Here is an 18926-nt window from a genome sequence, read left to right as displayed (position 1 = left end):
CCACCGACCGAAACACGTACTTCCTCAACGTGGTCGGCGAATACTCCAGATTCCCCTTCGCCATCCCATGCCCCGATATGACGTCTACCACCGTCATCAAAGAACTCAACACCATCTTCGCCCTGTTCGGTTTCCCCGCCTACATCCACAGCGACCAGGGATCCTCCTTTATGAGTGATGAGCTGCGTCAGTACCTGCTCAGCAAGGGCATCCCCTCGAGCAGGACGATCAGCTACAATCCCCGTGGAAACGGGCAGGTGGAGCGGGGATTGTAGCTGATCGTCCCTACGGTCCAAAAATCTCCCGATCTCTCGCTGGCAGGAGGTCCTCCCCGACGCACTTCACTCCATTTGGTCGCTCCTGTGCACCGCGACTAATGCAAACACCCATTAACGTCTCCTTGCCTTCCCCAGGAAGTCCACCTCCGGGGCTTCGCTCCCAACGTGGCTGGCAGCTCTAGGACCCGTTCTCCTCCGCAAGCACGTGCGGCTCCACAAGGCGGACCCGTTGGTCGAGAGGGTACAGCTATTCCATGCAAACCCGCAGTACGCCTACATGGCGTACCTCAACGGCCGCCAAGACACAGTCTCCCTCAGGGACCTGGCACCAGCTGGGACCCCCCCTCCCCTCTGCCCTGGCGCCACCCTTCCTCCCCCCAGCGCATCTCACCACAGCCGCCGCTCCAGGATGATCCGTCCTCCCCTTGGTCCCACCCAGGGATGAAGATGAGGTCTACACGCTCCCGGAGTCACCGGCGACTGAGCCGACGCCTGCATCGCCACCGGGACTGCGGCGCTCAGAACAGAGGATCAAGGCACCTGATCGGCTGAATTTGTGAACTTTCCCCAAAATGTTAACCTTACAATGCATGTAAATAGTTTTTGAATGTTACTCTCTTTGGTTGGCTCTGAATATGACGGTCAATATGGTCGCCTTCCTTAATTCTAATTACGTTTGCTCTAGAGTTGCCAGGTATCTTTCGATACCGCCACAAGGTTCAAACCCGAATACTGATCAAAGACTCGGTACACCAGTTAGTTAGCTCAAAGTCAATACTTATTTATTTACACACACAGTTAAATCTACTCATGCACGAAAACTCTACAGACTAAACTATCACTACTGCTAAAGCCTATACTTAGCTTCGGACGCCCACTCAGTCAGAGGATCAATGGCCGTTGTTCGGTTCTGAGGCTGCTGGGGTCGAAGTGGTGAAGGGGAACAGCTAAGGTCGTCTGTCTGGTAGCGAGCGTTGACCTTGGACTTACTTGTTTCTGGTGCAGCTGGTCGACAGGTCTATCCTCGGTGAGAGCCGGGTCCAAGAGAGCGATTCTCTCTTGGGGGTTCCTTCTTATACCCAAAAGGGCTTCGCGCTCTTTTGGGCGGGCCTTGAACTTGGCCCCAATCAATTGGGCCGTTTCTTGATCATTCCTATTGATTTCATCCAATAAAGGGGTGGGTGCCCTGATGGCTGGGCGTGTACTAGGTGGCCGTTGGCCTGCTTTGTTTCGGTCTCCTCTGGCGCCTGGGTGTCTGCCTTAGTATCGGTTACTCAAATGTTACTCTTTTGTTCCCGGAGATGGGCCATCAATATGCTAATGGGTCTACAGTTTTGGTCTTGTCTGGGAGCTGCGTCTCCAATATACAGACAAGCTCCGAACCTGCTTGTTTTCTCAGCATTGTCCATTTTCCCTGCAATCTTTGCAGTGTCCATTTTGTAATCGGGAAGTGGCCATCCCATTGGCTACACTACCACCCCCGCTGGACTCTTTTTTTAACAGGGGGTGAATGTAGTAGTCACCACTGTTATATATATCACATACGAGATGTAATATGGTAAGGCTCCTGTAGTACAGGCACGGGGGTAGAACCCTGTCTGCTGGCTCCGCCCAGTAGGCGGAGTATGTGTGTGCTCACCGAGCTGCAGCCATTTCGGCAGCAGCTGCAGGAGGTTACACATCTCTGCCTAATAAAGCCTCGATTACACTCTACTCTCGTCTCGTCGTAATTGATAGTGCATCACCCCCAACCCTGCCATTCTCCAATTCATATCTTTCTCTTTCCGTAGCTCCCATTCCCACCACTTCATGAGCCTCTTTCTCCATCACTCCCCAAAGTCCAATTCCTCAAAGGCCTCTCACTTCCAAGCAGCCATTCCCCAGTCTTCCGATCTCCCCGCAAGCACCTATTCCTGTCATCATCATTCCTCTTCAAGTCTGGGCGCACTGTGTATGTATTTGAGATGTGTGGGCACAATGTGTGCGTATTTGGGGTGTGTGGGCACAATGTATGTGTATTTGGGGTGTGTGGGCACAATGTGTGTATTTGAGATGTGTGGGCACAATGTGTGTGTATTAGGGGTGCGTGGGCACAATGTGTGTGTATTTGGGGTGTGTGGGCACAATGTGTGTATTAGGGGTGTGTGGGCACAATGTGTGTGTATTAGGGGGGTGTGGGCACAATGTGTGTGTATTTGGGGTGTGTGGGCACAATGTGTGTGTATTTGGGGTGTGTGGGCACGCTGTGTATGTATTTGGGGAGTGTGGACACACTGTGTATTTGAGGAGTGTTAACACATTAGTATATATTTTAAAATGTATTAATGGGATGTGGGTGTCGCTGGTCAGGCCAACATTTATTGCCCATCCCTAGTTGCCCTTCAGAAGGCAGTGGTGAGTTGCTTTCTTGAACTGCTGCAGTCCTTGAGGTGTAGATACACCCAGAGTGCTGTTAGGGAGAGAGTTCCAGAAGTATTCATTAAAAAAAAATTTTAGAGTACCCAATACATTTATTTTCCAATTAAGGGGCAATTTAGCGTGGCCAATCCACCTACCCTGCACATCTTTGGGTTGTGGGGGTGAGATCCACACACACGGGGAGAATGTGCAACCTCCACAAGGACAGTGACCAGGGGCGGGGATCGAACCCGGATCCTCAGTGTTGTGAGGCAGCAGTGCTAACCACTGCGTCACCATGCCGCCCAAGTGGAGAGTATTCATAGTCTAACAATTAAGGCTAGACCGTTCAGGAGAGATGTTAGGAAGAACTTCTTCACTCAAAGGGTGGTAGGGGTTTGGAATTCGCTCCCACAAACAGTAGTTGAAGCTAGACCAGTTGTTAATTTTAAATCTTAGGGAGATAGATTTTTGTTAAGCAAAAATATTAAGGGATTTGGGCCAAAGGCAGGTATAGGGGGCGGGATTCTCCGAGCCCGCGCCGGGCCGGAGAATCACTGCAACCACGTCACGCCACCCCGATGCCGGCACGCGTTTCTCCGAGGAGCGGAGAATTGGCGCCATTTGCACTGGCGTGTTTGGCGCGTCGTGGGCCGCCGTCCGGGGCCAGGCCGCCGTCCGCAGCCGGGCCACCGATTCTCTGGCCTTTGATGGGCCAAGCGGCCGCGCAGAAACGGCAGAGTCCCGCCGGCGCCGTCCACACCTGCTCACAGCCGGCGGGAACTCTGCGCACAGGGTCGGTGGGGTGGCTTGTGGGGGGGTGGGGGGGCTCCGATGGGGTCTGGCCCGCGATCGGGGCCCACCGATCGGCGGGCCGCCTCTCCAGCCCCGGCCCTATTTTGTTACGCGGCTGGCCCCTGAACCCCCACGCCATGTTGCGTCGGGGCCGGCGCGTTGAGGAAGTCCCCCGCGCATGCGCGGATTGGCGTGGCGCCACTGCGCGTGCGCGAGTTAGCGGAAGGGAGGCTGGAGCAGCGTGAACCGCTTCAGTGAGTGCTGGCCCCCCTGTGGGGGCCAGAATCGGTAGTGCCCGCGCCCATTTCACGCCATCGTGAAACCCAACGGCGTTCACGACAGCGCGGTCACTCTGCCTCCATTTCGGAGAATCCCGCCCATGGAGTTTGGTCACAGATCAGCCGTGATCTCATTAAATGGTGGAACAGGCTCGAGAGGCTGAATGGCCTACTCATTCCTATGTTCCTAATATTCCATTGAACTCCTGACTTGTGCCTTGTAGATAGTGGCAGGCTTTGTGGGGGATCAGGAAGTGAGTTACTCGCAGTCGGATTCCTAACTTTTGACCTGCTCTGGCAGCCATAGTATTAATATGGCTATGTATTTGAGGTGTGTCGGCACACTGTGTGTATTTAAAAAAAAAATATATTTTTATTCTCCTTTTCTCCCAAATTTACACCCACCAACAATAAACAATAATCAGCAACAAATATGTCAATCCCCATAACAATAACAACGATCCCATCCTCCCACCAAACCCCAGACATTAGCCCGCATGTTCACATAAACAAATGCCAAAAAGGAATCAGGAATCACCCATAGTCACACTTAATACACACAGTCCCCCTCCCCCCAACTCTCCCATCTACCCCCCCAACTAATGTTCGATGTTATCCCGTTCTTGAAAGTGCATAATGAATAATGCCCATGAATTGTAGAACCCCTCCGTCCTTCCCCTCAGTTCAAACTTAACCTTCTCAAGAGTCAAGAATTCCAACAGTTCCCCCCGCCACGCCAGGGCACAGGGTGGAGAGGTTGCACTCCAACCTATCAGGATCCGCCTTCGGGCGATCAATGAGGCGAAGGCTACAACATCTGCCTCCCCACCAGTTTCCAACCGAGGCTGGTCCGACACCCCGAATATGGCCACCCGGGGACCCGGGTCCAGTTACACACGCACCACCTTGGAAATTACCCTAAAAACCTCCTTCCAGTAATCCTCTAGCTTTGGACAGGACCAAAACATCTGAACGTGATTAGCGGCCCCCCCCCTCGCAACGCTCACACACATCTTCTACTCTTCAAAGAATCGGCTCATCCTCGCCCTCGCGAGGTGTGCTCTGTATACCACCTTCAGCTGTATCAGCCCCAACCTCGCGCACGAGGTGGAGGCATTTACTCTCCGGAGCACCTCACACCAGAACCCCTCCTCCATAACCTCTCCCAACTCTTCCTCCCACTTTGCTTTGATCCCTTCCAGTGGTGCCTTCTCCTCTTCCAAAATAGCTCTGTTAACCGCTGACACTACCCCCTTCTCCAGTCCCCCTGTCGTCACAGCACCTCCTCCAGCAATGTGGAGGCGGGTTCCACCGGGAAGCTCTGTATCTCCTTTCTGGCAAAATCTCGAACTTGTATTTAAACATTTCCCCCCGCTCCAGCCCATACTTCGCTTCCAGCTCCTTCAATCCTGCAAACCGACCCCTAAGAAACAAATCTTTTAGCATCTTAATCCCCTTCTCCTCCCATTTCTGAAAATTTCCATCCCACCTCCCTGGATCAAATCTGTGGTTCCCCCATATTGACATTTCCCTTGATCCTGCCCCTAACCCAAAGTGTTGGCGAAACTGCCTCCAAATTCTCAATGAAGCTATTATTACAGGACTCCCTGAGTACTTCCCCGGGGCTATCGGGAGCGGCGCTGTTGCCAGTGCTTTCAGTCCTGACCCCCTGCACAAACTCTCCTCCATTCTGACCCACTGGGAATCAACCCCTCTGACCCAGCTCCGCACCTTCTCCACATTCGCCGCCCTGATGTAGTAGTACATCAGGTTCGGAAGACCCAAACCCCCTGCCTGCCTTCCCCTCTGTAGCATGTTGTACCTGCAAAGCCCCCCCCACACCAGGGCAACGTGCACCCCCAGATACCTAAAGTGAGTATCCTTGAATTTTTTATAATATTCCACCGGAAACCCATCTGGCCCTGCCACCTTCCCCAACTGCATCCTCCCAATCGCATCCTTTATCTCCTGCTCCACTATCGCTCCTTCTAATGTAGCCCTGTCCCACTCCCCTAACCTCGGGTACTCCAACCCATCTAGAAATTCCTGCATCTCACGGTCTCCCTCGGGTGGCTCTGACCTGTACAACCTCTCATAAACTTCCTCAAAAACCTTGTTAATCAGATCCGGAGCCACCACCAACTTCCCTGCCCTATCCCTCATCTGAACCATTTCCCTTGCCACTGCTTCCCTCTGGAGCTGACCTAACATACCTTATCCCCATGTTCGTAAACTGCACCCCTTGCTCGTCTCAGTTGGCGCACCGCCTTCCTGGTAAACAGTCGGTCGAAGCTCGCCTGTCGTTCCTTCCTCTTTTCCCGCTTCGCTGGGTCCCCATCTTCTGCATACCTCCTATCTACCTCCAACATCTCATCTATTACCCTCTGCCACTCCAACCTCCTCTTTGTCCACCCTGGCCTTAAACAAAATCACCTCCCCCCTCACCACCGCCTTTAGAGCCTCCCAGACGACTGCCTTCGACACCTCACCAGTACAATTAAAACCTACATATTCCTTAATTACCTTTTCAATTTTCTCACAGAACACTTGGTTCCCCAAAAGCCCCACATCCGGTTTCCACCCTGGTCTCTGCGCTACCCCCTTCTCCAGTACCATATCCACCCAGTACAGAGCATGATCTGACACTGTAATTGCCGAGTATTCCGACCCCTTAGCCCCAGCCAGCAAAGCCTTCCCCACCACGAAAAAGTCGTTCCGCGAGTAAACCTTATGGACCGCTGAGAAAAACGAGAACTCCTGTTCCCTTGGGTGCAGAAACCTCCAAGGGGCCACCCCCCCATTTCCACCATTAGCCCAGCCAGCGCCTTCGCCCCCCCGATGGGACCAGCGAGCGCGACCGTGATCTGTCCAACCTTGGCTCCTGCACCAAGTTCCAGTCCCCCCCCACAATCAGCTCATGCGTGTCCAAGTCGGGAATGGCTCCAAACACATTCTTCGCGAATTCCACATCGTCCCAATTGGGACCGTATACACTTAATAGCGCCACTCATCTCCCCTCCAGCGCCCCTGACACAATCACATATCTACCCCCCCTGATCTGCCACCACCTTCTCCATCTGGAACCGCACCCTTTTGCTGACCAGTACCGCCACCCCTCGAGCCCTTCCGTCAAATCCAGAGTGAAACACTTGACTAACCCAGCCCTTTTTAAGTCTCACCTGGTCCTTCACCCTCAAGTGAGTCTCCTGCAGCATTGCCACATCGGCTTTCAAACTTTTAAGATGCGCAAGCACCCTTGACCTCCTGACCGGACCTCCTAGCCCTCTCACGTTCCACGTGACTATCTTAACTGGGGGTCTCTCACCCCCCCCACCCTTCTTATCCACCATCATCATACCACCGGGCCGTGCCCCATGAGCCTGACCCGCTCCTATCCATTATTAACATCGAACCCCTTTCCCTCCCCTCCCAAGAACCCCCCCTACATTTCCTCTTGAAAAAACATCTCCCAGCATCAATCCCCCCCCCCCCCCCCACTCCCCTCTCGCTCGCCTCGTAGGCCCATTGAAGCGTGCTATCCAGGCTCCAATGTCTGCAGCTCTCCTCTCACCTCACCTCCGTTCACTAGCCGACTTTAGTAAGCTAGCGCGGGTGTCTCCCCCCGCCAAGGTATATCGTCCCCTTCCACCCAGTCCCAGAGAAAGAAAAAACAAAACCAACAATCCAACCCATACAATTCACTAACATAAGATTTAACCGTCGCAACACAGAACGGCAATCAACCCAACCATTAACTTGAACTCTGCTACAATGCAAAGAGAAGTAAATTATAATACACATCAGTAAAAAGAAAGTTGTAGCATTTGTACATTTACCAGCCTTCTGCCGTCACGAACGCCTCAGCTGCCTCCGCTGTCTCAAAATAAAAGTCTTTGGCATTATAGTTACCCTCAGCTTCGCCGGGTACACAATACCAAATCGCACCTCCTTTTTGTACAGTGCCGCCTTCACCCGCCCGAACACCGCTCGTCTTTTTCCAACTCCACCATCAAGTTCTGGTGGATCCGAACTACAGCACCATCCCACTGCACCTCGCGCTTCTGCTTCGCCCAGCTTAACACCTTCTCCTTCATGCAGTACTTATGGAAGCAGATAATTACTGCTCTTGGCTCGTTCACTTTGGGCTTCGGCCTTAATGACCGATGAGCTCGTTCTAACTCGTACCGGGAGGGGTTCTCACCCTCCCCCATCAGCTCCGCCAACTTCTTAGCGAAGTATTCTGTTGGCCTTGGGCCCTCTGTCCCTTTGGGCAAGCCCACAATTCTCAAATTGTGCCGCCTTGAGCAGTTCTCCAAGTCCTCGAGCTTTGCTCGGAGTCCTCCGCAGCTCGTCCCCCATCGAGGTGAACTGGTCGCTGTGCTGTGACATGGCCTCCTCCACTTCCTTCATGTTCTCGCCCTGCTCTCTCACCTCGGCCGATGCCTTTGCCACAGCTACCCTCACCGGGGCGATTGCCTCCTCCACCAATGACTTCAATGCGACCGCCGTCTCCTTCCCCAAGGCCTCCATGTGCCTCGCAAACTGTTTTTCCAGCTCCACCGCCATCACCTCGGTCATCTTCTCCACCATAAGTAGTGTGGCCCCACCATGTGGTTCGGCTTCCGCCATCTTGTCAGCACTTTTGCTCGTCCTCTCATTCAGCGGCGAGCCCACGTTTCCTCCTTTCATCGACGCTGCTCTTCGCATCCTTTAACAGCTTATTGTTTTTCCTTTCTTTTTTCCCCAGTGGTGAATGTATTCACCTAATGCATGAGCTGTCTGTATGATACTGTAACCTATGACCTGGGAGTGGTGATACGAGCTACTTCCAGGTCCTGTACTGTAACCCCGGTGGGCTCCGCCTCTGACTCCGCCCTCACCGGCCACCTGTGGGTGGCACTCATCTGTACAACCGACTCTGGCTCGGCAAGTTCATGATTAATAAAGCCTAATGTTGGAACTTCCGGGTGCGGCGATGACCAGCTGAGTCGCACGTTTCGGCAGCTCCCTGTGAAACGGACTTTTGGGCTCTTGATAGGAGCCCCAACGGCAATTTTGACGGCTAAAAACACTGTGAGGTAAACCAGAAGGGAATCCCCCCCTGGATACGGATGAAAAAAGGAGGAGAAAGTGGCCGGATTGCAGTGGATCCTTTAGAACAGCGGCAAGGAAGGCAAGCAAAAACCAAGATGGCGTCGGAAGGTGGCCGTTTAACATGGGGCCCTGAACAACAAGAGTTCTTGAAATGCTGTGTGGAAGAGATCAAAAAGGAAATGAAGAAAGAGCTGTTGGCCCCGATACTACAGGCGATCGAAGGGCTAAAGGAGGAACAAAAGACCCAGGAGCGGGAGCTTCGGGTCGTGAAGGCAAAGGCAGCCGAGAATGAGGACGATATACAGGGCCTGGTGGTGAAGACGGAGACGCAGGAGGCACATCAGAAACGATGTGTGGAAAGGTTGGAGGCACTGGAAAACAACGCAAGGAGGAACAACCTGAGGATTCTTGGTCTTCCTGAAGGTGTGGAGGGAGCGGACGTCGGGGCATATGTGAGCACGATGCTGCACTCGTTAATGGGAGCGGAGGCCCCGGCGGGTCCGTTGGAGGTGGAGGGAGCATACCGAGTGATGGCGCGAGGACCGAGAGCAGGAGAAATTCCCAGAGCCATAGTGGTGAGATTCCTCCGTTTTAAGGATAGAGAAATGGTCCTTAGATGGGCGAAGAAAACTCGGAGCAGTAAATGGGAGAACGCGGTGATCCGCGTTTATCAAGACTGGAGTGCGGAGGTGGCGAGAAGGAGGGCGAGCTTTAATCGGGCCAAGGCGGTGCTTCATAAAAAGAAGATAAAATTTGGAATGCTGCAACCGGCAAGACTGTGGGTCACATATCGAGGGAGGCACCACTACTTTGAGACGGCGGATGAAGCGTGGACTTTTATTGTGGAAGAAAAACTGGAATGAGCGGGTTATTAAAAAGAACGTTCGAACAAAGTGGTGGGGCGAATGTGGGGGGCAAAGAGGGGTTTTATGTACTAATCCTGCGATGTGGTAACTTTTCTCTCTCCCACAGGTGGTGATGGGGGGAGGAGGGGAGGTGGAGGAGATGAGGCGTTGGCCATTGGGGGCGGGGCCAAGGGAGAAGCGCGGGCTTGGTTCCCGCGCTATGATAATCATGGCGGGAATAGAGAAGCAGGAAGGAGGGGGCGTCGCACGGTGCGAGCCGAGGTCACGGGGGGAAGCCGAGGTCAGCCAGAGTTTGCTGACTTCTGGGAGCAACATGGGGGGAGTAATTACGCTAGCGGGGGATCTAGCGGGGGGGGTGGGAGGGGGGAATTACTGGGTTGCTGCTGCTGGGGAGAGGGGGGAGCTGGTATGGGAGAGGATGGGCGGGGGGGCACCGCCTGGGGGAGATACAGCTGCGTGGGAACCGGGTGAGGAGCTGGAAAAAGGTGATGGCTAATCGACAAGGGGGGGGGGTAGGAAGCCCCCCAACTCGGCTGATCACGTGGAACGTGAGAGGGCTGAACGGGCCGATAAAGAGGGCACGGGTACTCGCACACCTTAAGAAACTTAAGGCAGATGTGGTTATGTTACAGGAAACGCACCTGAAACTGATAGACCAGGTTAGGCTACGCAAAGGATGGGTGGGGCAGGTGTTCCATTCGGGGCTAGATGCGAAAAACAGGGGGGTGGCTATATTAGTGGGGAAGCGGGTAATGTTCGAGGCAAAGACTATAGTGGCGGATAACGGGGGCAGATACGTGATGGTGAGTGGCAAACTACAGGGGGAGACGGTGGTTTTGGTAAACGTATATGCCCCGAACTGGGATGATGCCAATTTTATGAGGCGGATGCTAGGACGCATTCCGGACCTAGAGATGGGAAAGCTGATAATGGGGGGAGATTTTAATACGGTGTTGGAACCAGGGCTGGATAGGTCGAAGTCCAGGACTGGAAGGAGGCCGGCAGCAGCCAAGGTACTTAAAGATTTTATGGAGCAGATGGGAGGTGTAGACCCGTGGAGATTTAGCAGACCTAGGAGTAAGGAGTTCTCGTTTTTCTCCTATGTCCATAAAGTCTACTCGCGAATAGACTTTTTTGTGCTGGGTAGGGCATTGATCCCGAAGGTGAGGGGAACGGAGTATACGGCTATAGCCATTTCGGATCACGCTCCACACTGGGTGGACTTGGAGATAGGGGAGGAAACAGGAGGGCGCCCACCCTGGAGAATGGACATGGGACTAATGGCAGATGAGGGTGTGTGTCTAAGGGTGAGGGGGTGCATTGAAAAGTACTTGGAACTCAATGATAATGGGGAGGTCCAGGTGGGAGTGGTCTGGGAGGCGTTGAAGGCGGTGGTTAGAGGGGAGCTGATATCAATAAGGGCACATAAAGGGAAGCAGGAGAGTAAGGAACGGGAGCGGTTGCTGCAAGAACTTTTGAGGGTGGACAGACAATATGCGGAAGCACCGGAGGAGGGACTGTACAGGGAAAGGCAAAGGCTACATGTAGAATTTGACTTGCTGACTACAGGCACTGCAGAGGCACAATGGAGGAAGGCACAGGGTGTACAGTACGAATATGGGGAGAAGGCGAGCAGGTTGCTGGCACACCAATTGAGGAAAAGGGGAGCAGCGAGGGAAATAGGGGGAGTGAGGGATGAGGAAGGAGAGATGGAGCGGGGAGCGGAGAGAGTGAATGGAGTGTTCAAGACAGTTTATAAAAAATTATATGAAGCTCAACCCCCGGATGGGAGGGAGAGAATGATGGGCTTCTTGGATCGGCTGGAATTTCCCAAGGTGGAAGAGCAGGAAAGGGTGGGACTGGGAGCACAGATCGAGGTAGAAGAAGTGGTGAAAGGAATTAGGAGCATGCAGGCGGGAAAGGCCCCGGGACCGGATGGATTCCCAGTCGAATTCTATAGAAAATATGTGGACTTGCTCGCCCCGGTACTGACGAGGACCTTTAATGAGGCAAAGGAAAGGGGACAACTGCCCCCGACTATGTCTGAAGCAACGATATCGCTTCTCTTAAAGAAGGAAAAGGACCCGCTACAATGCGGGTCCTATAGACCTATTTCCCTCCTAAATGTAGATGCCAAGGTCCTGGCCAAGGTAATGGCAATGAGAATAGAGGAATGTGTCCCGGGGGTGGTCCACGAGGACCAAACTGGGTTTGTGAAGGGGAGCCAGCTGAACACGAATATACGGAGGTTGTTAGGGGTAATGATGATGGCCCCACCAGAGGGAGAAACGGAGATAGTAGTGGCGATGGATGCCGAGAAAGCATTTGATAGAGTGGAGTGGGATTATTTGTGGGAGGTGTTGAGGAGATTTGGTTTTGGAGAGGGGTATGTTAGATGGGTGCAGCTGTTGTATAGGGCCCCAGTGGCGAGCGTGGTCACGAATGGACGGGGATTGCATATTTTCGGCTCCATAGAGGGACAAGGCAGGGATGCCCTCTGTCCCCATTATTGTTTGCACTGGCGATTGAGCCCCTGGCGATAGCATTGAGGGGTTCCAAGAAGTGGAGGGGAGTACTTAGGGGAGGAGAAGAGCACCGGGTATCTTTGTATGCGGACGATTTGCTACTATACGTGGCGGACGTGGCGGAGGGGATGCCAGAAATAATGCGGATACTTGGGGAGTTTGGGGATTTTTCAGGGTATAAATTGAACATGGGGAAAAGTGAGTTGTTTGTGGTGCATCCAGGGGAGCAGAGTAGAGAAATAGAGGACCTACCGTTGAGGAAGGTAACAAGGGACTTTCGTTACCTGGGGATCCAGATAGCTAAGAATTGGGGCACATTGCATAGGTTAAATTTAACGCGGTTGGTGGAACAGATGGAGGAGGATTTCAAGAGATGGGATATGGTATCCCTGTCAATGGCAGGGAGGGTGCAGGCGGTTAAGATGGTGGTCCTCCCGAGATTCCTCTTTGTGTTTCAGTGCCTCCCGGTGGTGATCACGAAGGCTTTTTTAAAAAGGATTGAAAAGAGCATCATGGGTTTTGTGTGGGCCGGGAACACCCCGAGAGTGAGGAAGGGATTCTTACAGCGTAGCAGGGATGGGGGGGGCTGGCACTACCGAGCCTAAGTGAGTATTATTGGGCCGCTAATATTTCAATGGTGAGTAAGTGGATGGGAGAGGAGGAGGGAGCGGCGTGGAAGAGATTAGAGAGGGCGTCCTGTAGGGGGACTAGCCTACAGGCTATGGTGACAGCCCCATTGCCGTTCTCACCGAGGAACTACACCACAAGCCCGGTGGTGGTGGCTACACTGAAGATTTGGGGACAGTGGAGACGGCATAGGGGAAAGACTGGAGCCTTGGGGGGGTCCCCGATAAGAAACAACCATAGGTTTGCCCCGGGGGGAATGGATGGGGGATATGGAATGTGGCAAAGAGCAGGAATAACGCAACTGAAAGATCTGTTTGTGGATGGGAAGTTCGCGAGTCTGGGAGCGCTGACCGAGAAATATGGGTTGCCCCAAGGGAATGCATTCAGGTATATGCAACTGAGGGCTTTTGCGAGGCAACAGGTGAGGGAATTCCCGCAGCTCCCGACACAAGAGGTGCAGGACAGAGTGATCTCAAAGACATGGGTGGGGGATGGTAAGGTGTCAGATATATATAGGGAAATGAGGGACGAAGGGGAGACTATGGTAGATGAACTAAAAGGGAAATGGGAAGAAGAGCTGGGGGAGGACATCGAGGAGGGGCTGTGGGCAGATGCCCTAAGCAGGGTAAACTCGTCGTCCTCGTGTGCCAGGCTAAGCCTGATTCAGTTTAAGGTATTACACAGGGCACATATGACTGGAGCACGGCTCAGTAAATTTTTTGGGGTGGAGGATAGGTGTGCGAGGTGCTCGAGAAGCCCAGCGAATCATACCCATATGTTTTGGTCATGCCCGGCACTACAGGGGTTTTGGATGGGGGTGACAAAGGTGCTTTCAAAAGTAGTAGGAGTCCGGGTCGAACCAAGCTGGGGGTTGGCTATATTTGGGGTTGCACAAGAGCCGGGAGTGCAGGAGGCGAGAGAGGCCGATGTTTTGGCCTTTGCGTCCCTAGTAGCCCGGCGCAGGATATTGCTAATGTGGAAAGAAGCCAAGCCCCCGGGGGTGGAGACCTGGATAAATGACATGGCGGGGTTTATAAAGCTAGAGCGGATTAAGTTCGTCCTAAGGGGGTCGGCTCAAGGGTTCACCAGGCGGTGGCAACCGTTCGTCGAATACCTCGCAGAAAGATAGACGGAATGGGAAAAAGAAGGCAGCAGCAGCAGCCCAGGATCGGGGGGCGGGAGGGGTGGGGGGGAGGAGTGGGGGGGTGGGGGGGGGAGGAGGAACCAGAAGGACTCTCAGGGTTGTTAATATATACTGTATAGTATGTATAGGTCGTTGCTACAGATAATTATATATTGGACTGTTAAATTATATTTTTGGAGAGTGTTACTTGTGACAAGGCAGTTGCCAATTAGGGCTAGTTTTCATTTTTGTTATTTATTATTTATTCATTTTTTGTTTATAAAATAGGTCATTGTTATTTGTGTTGTTATAATATTGTGTAAAGGATGCACAATGTACTGTGTTGGTTGACCAAAAATTTTCAATAAAATATTTAATTAAAAAAAATAAAGCCTAATGTTCACTCGGTCTCTCAGTCTCTTGGTGAATTGACGGTACATCGTCCCCTTTTTGCCCTTCTGTCCTTCTTCAATCTTTTTTTTGGAAAAACAAACAATTTTTCTTCCTTCACACAAAAAAAGGGAGAAAAAAAAACTTTCACCAGACTTCTTTAAAACTTCTTTCTCCTCTTTTTTACATTTCTCCAGAGTTCCCCTGGGACCGGACTTCAGCTTTCTTACTGCATTCTATGTGGGAGCCATCCGCTGTGGGACATCCCACCTACATCGCGCCCTGGCTTCGGGCCTGCCGCCTTGGCCTCCGTTTGGATCCGCCCCGCTGCTCTGGCCTTCGAGCGCGCTGGGCCCAACGCCTCAGCCCCCGCTGCCAGACACCCGCGCGGGGTTCCTCGCCGGTTTTCAAACCGGCCCCGCTCGCTGCCCATGACGGCCCCAAAGGCCAACGATAGTCAGGGGGGAGATGGAAAAATCGGGGAAATCCCCGAAAGCGCCGCAAATTGTGACCATCGTGACAAATCGTGTGTGGCAACGCTGTGTGTATTTGAGTTGTGTGGCAACGCTGTGTGTATTTGAGTTGTGTGGACACGCTGTGTGTATTTGAGTTGTGCGTACACGCTGTGTGTATTTGAGCTGTGTGGCAACGCTGTGTGTATTTGAGTTGTGTGGACACGCTGTGTGTATTTCAGGTATGTGGACACGCTGTATGTGTATTTGAGGTTTGTGGGCACAATGTGTGTACTTGAGGTGTGTGGACACACTGCATTTGAGGTGCGGACACGCTGTGTGTGTTTGAGGTGTGTGGACACGCTGTGTATATAATTGAGATGTGTGGACATGCAGTGTGTATAATTGAGATGTCTGGACATGCAGTGTGTATAATTGAGATGTGTGGACATGCAGTGTGTATAATTGAGATGTGTGCTACTTTTGCGGGCAGGCCAAGCACCCCCGGCAGCGCTGTCCGGCCCACGCATCCACCTGCAAGGGATGCGGTAAAAGGCCACTTCGTGGTGGTATGCCAGGCCCGTGCGGTCGCCGCGGTCTCCTGTGGCGAATGCGGACCGCCACCACAACCATCTCCATGGCCCCTGGGCGCCGCCATCTTGTCCCGCGGACGCCGCGTGCGATGGATGGGAGCCGCCATTTTGTGCAGCCCTAGCCATGTGCGACCAATGGGCGCCGCAATCTTGGATGGACTCCCAGGACCCCAGCTCGGCTGACCACACACCGCCCGAAGAGAACACTCAACTGCTGCCGCGAATAGCCTCGGTGACCCTGGACCAGTCCCGGCCTCGAACACTCTCAACTGCTACAACGACAGTACTAATCAACGGGCACAAGACGTCCTGTTTAATCGACTCTGGGAGCACGGAGAGCTTCATACACCCCGACACGGGAAGGCGCTGTTCTCTCCCCGTCCACCCTGTTAATCAAAAAATCTCCCTGGCCTCCGGTTCCCACTCAGTAGTTCCCACTCCGGTTTTGTGGAGCAAATCTCACTGTCCAGGGAAGGGAGTTTAAAAATTACCGGCTCTACGTCCTTCCCCACCTCTGCGCGGCCACACTCCTAGGGTTAGACTTCCAGTGCAATCTCCAAAGTCTAACTTTCAAATTTGGCGGCCCTATACCCCCCCTCACTGTCTGCAGCCTCGCGACCCTCAAGATCGATCCGCCTTCCCTGTTTGCGAACCTCACCCCGGATTGCAAACCCGTCGCCACCAGGAGCAGACGGTACAGTGCCCAGGATCGGATCTTTATTAGGTCAGAGGTCCAAAGGCTACTGAGGGAAGGAGTCATTGAAGCTAGCAACAGTTTCTGGAGAGCTCAAGTAGTGGTGGTAAAGACCGGGGAGAAGCATAGGATGGTCATCGACTACAGTCAGACCATCAACAGGTTTACGTAGCTGGACGCGTACCCTCCCCCCCGCATATCCGACCTGGTAAACAGGATCGCGCATTACAAGGTCTTCTCCACGGTGGATCTTAAGTCCGCCTACCACCAATTCCCCATACTCACTAGTGACTGCAAGTACACTGCCTTCGAGGCAGATGGGCAGCTCTACCACTTCTTAAGGGTTCCCTTCGGTGTCACTAACGGGGTCTCGGTCTTCCAGTGCGAGATGGACCGAATGGTTGACCGGTACGGTTTACGGGCAACATTCCCGTATCTCGATAATGTCACCATCTGCGGCCACGACCAGCAGGACCACGACATCAACCTCCGAAAATTCCTCCAGACCGCAAAGATCCTTATCCTTACGTATAACAAGGATAAATGCGTGTTTAGCACCGACCGCCTAGCCATCCTCGGCTACGTAGTGCAAAATGGAGTAATAGGCCCCGACCCTGAACACATGCGCCCCCTTATGGAGTTCCCCCTCCCTCACTGCTCCAAGGCCCTGAAGCGCTGCCTAGGGTTTTTCTCTTACTATGCACAGTGGGTCCCCAACTATGCGGACAAGGCCCGTCCCCTGATCCAATCCACAATTTTTCCCCTGACGATAGAGGACCGCCAGGCAGCCGCATCAAAGCAGACATTGCAAAGGCCACGGTGCACGCCATCGACGAGTCCCTCCCCTTCCAGGTCGAGAGCGACGCGTCTGACGTAGCTCTGGCAGCCACCCTCAACCATGCGGGCAGACCCGTGGCCTTCTTCTCACATACTGTGCCAACGTACAAGTGGACTACCTCTGAGCCCTCCACGAGGACCTCTGCCACGCGGGGGTCACTCGCTTCTTCCACTTTATCAAGACCCTCAACCTGCCCTACTCCATCGAGGAGGTCAGGACAGCCACCAGGAATTGCCAAATCTGCGCGGAGTGCAAACCGCACTTCTCCAGGCCAGAGAAAGCGCACCTTATAAAGGCTTCTCGTCCCTTTGAACGCCTCAGTATGGACTTCAAAGGCCCCCTCCCCTCCACCGACCGCAACACATACTTCCTGAACTTGATTGACGAGTACTCCCGGTTCCCATTCGCCACCCCCTGCCACAACATGACCGCAACCACCGTCATCAAGGCCCTCCATAGCATCTTTACGCTGTTCGGGTTCCCCGCTTACATACATAGTAATAGGGGGTCCTCATTTATGAGCGACGAACTGCATCAATTCCTGCTCAGCAAGGGCATCGCCTCGAGCAGGACGACCAATTACAACCCCGGGGTAACGGACAGGGTAGAGAGGGAGAACGGAACGGTCTAGAAGACCGTCCTACTGGCCCTACGGTCCAGGAATCCCCCAGTCTCCCGGATGCCCTCCACTCCATCCGGTCACTGCTTTGTACCACGACCAACCAAACACCTCACGAACGTCTCCTTGTCTTCCCCAGGAAGTCCTCCTCTGGGACCTCGCTCCCGACCTGGCTGGCAGCTCCCGGACCCATCCTGCTCCGAAAACACGTGCGGGCGCACAAGTCGGACCCGTTGGTCGAGAGGGTCCATTTTCTCCACGCTAACCCCCAGTACGCCTACGTGGCATACCCCGACAGCCGGCAAGATACGGTCTCCCTACAAGACCTGCTGCCCGCCGGATCCCCACGCACACCCCAGCCACCAGTCCCACCCTCCCTCCCACTGGTGCACCTTACAGCCGCCCCCTTCCCAAGAGGATCGGTCCTTCCGTCGGCCCCGTCTAGGCCCCCCCCCCCACCCACCGACGCACCCCTCAGACGCTCCCTTCCCAAGTCAACCGTTTTCCCCACCAGCGGTGTCTAGGGGTGTCGAAGATGCTACAGAGATCGAGGCCACGCTCCCGGAGCCACAGACGCCCGGGCCTCCACCAGCGTCACCACCAGAGCTTCAACGATCACAGAGGACGACCAGGGCCCCCGATCGACTGATTGCTTCATTTTAAAGTGTATATAGTTAATTGTGAATCTGTAAATAGTACGACAATAAGACAAAAACGCTGTACGGAGGTATTACGGTACCTCCATAACTATAATTTCTACCACGTTACCATTTTGCAATATCAAGCCACCACCCCCGCCTGACTCTTTTTTAACAGGGGGTGAATGTGATAGTCTGTGTAGAGGTATTACGGTACCTGGTAATGCTGGAACACCATTGGTAGATATTGTATGTTTTCCTATTGGTCAAGCTGTATGGTAGCTCCGCCCTGATAGTCGGGGTATAAGAGCCCATGCCGCCCCAGCAGCCTTCTTTCTGTACCTGAGCTGCTGGGGGAAACATTTAGCTTATTCAGTTGGACTACAACCTCGCTTTAGTGGTCATTGATCGTGCATTATCACTATCAATGCCTCTGCTCCAAATGGCAAATCACTGACGAACTTGTACTTTTTTTTTAAATTTAGTGTACCCAATTCATTTTTTTTCCAATTAAGGGGCAATTTAGCGTGGCCAATCCATCTAGACTGCATATCTTTGGGTTGTGGGGGCAAAATCCGTGCAAACTCCACACGGACAGTGACCCAGAGCCGGGATCGAACCTGGGACCTCGGCGCCGCGAGGCAGCGGGGCTATCGAACTTATACTTTTATTGGTTGCATTTGGAAAGATTGTTAGACCCACATATAGCCTAAATGTTC

General features: G+C 53.3%; 1 protein-coding gene across 3 annotated transcripts in view; it reads left to right on the top strand.

The window, feature by feature from the left end:
* The window catches only part of LOC140393965 (BTB/POZ domain-containing protein KCTD20-like), a 170870-nt gene that overhangs the window by 41422 nt on the left and 110522 nt on the right, over window positions 1-18926 (top strand). The gene's annotated exons all lie outside the window — the stretch shown is intronic.

The sequence above is a fragment of the Scyliorhinus torazame genome, chromosome 17 (assembly GCF_047496885.1).
Source record: "Scyliorhinus torazame isolate Kashiwa2021f chromosome 17, sScyTor2.1, whole genome shotgun sequence".
Taxonomy (NCBI): domain Eukaryota; kingdom Metazoa; phylum Chordata; class Chondrichthyes; order Carcharhiniformes; family Scyliorhinidae; genus Scyliorhinus; species Scyliorhinus torazame.
This window is presented reverse-complemented; position numbering and strand designations above follow the sequence as displayed.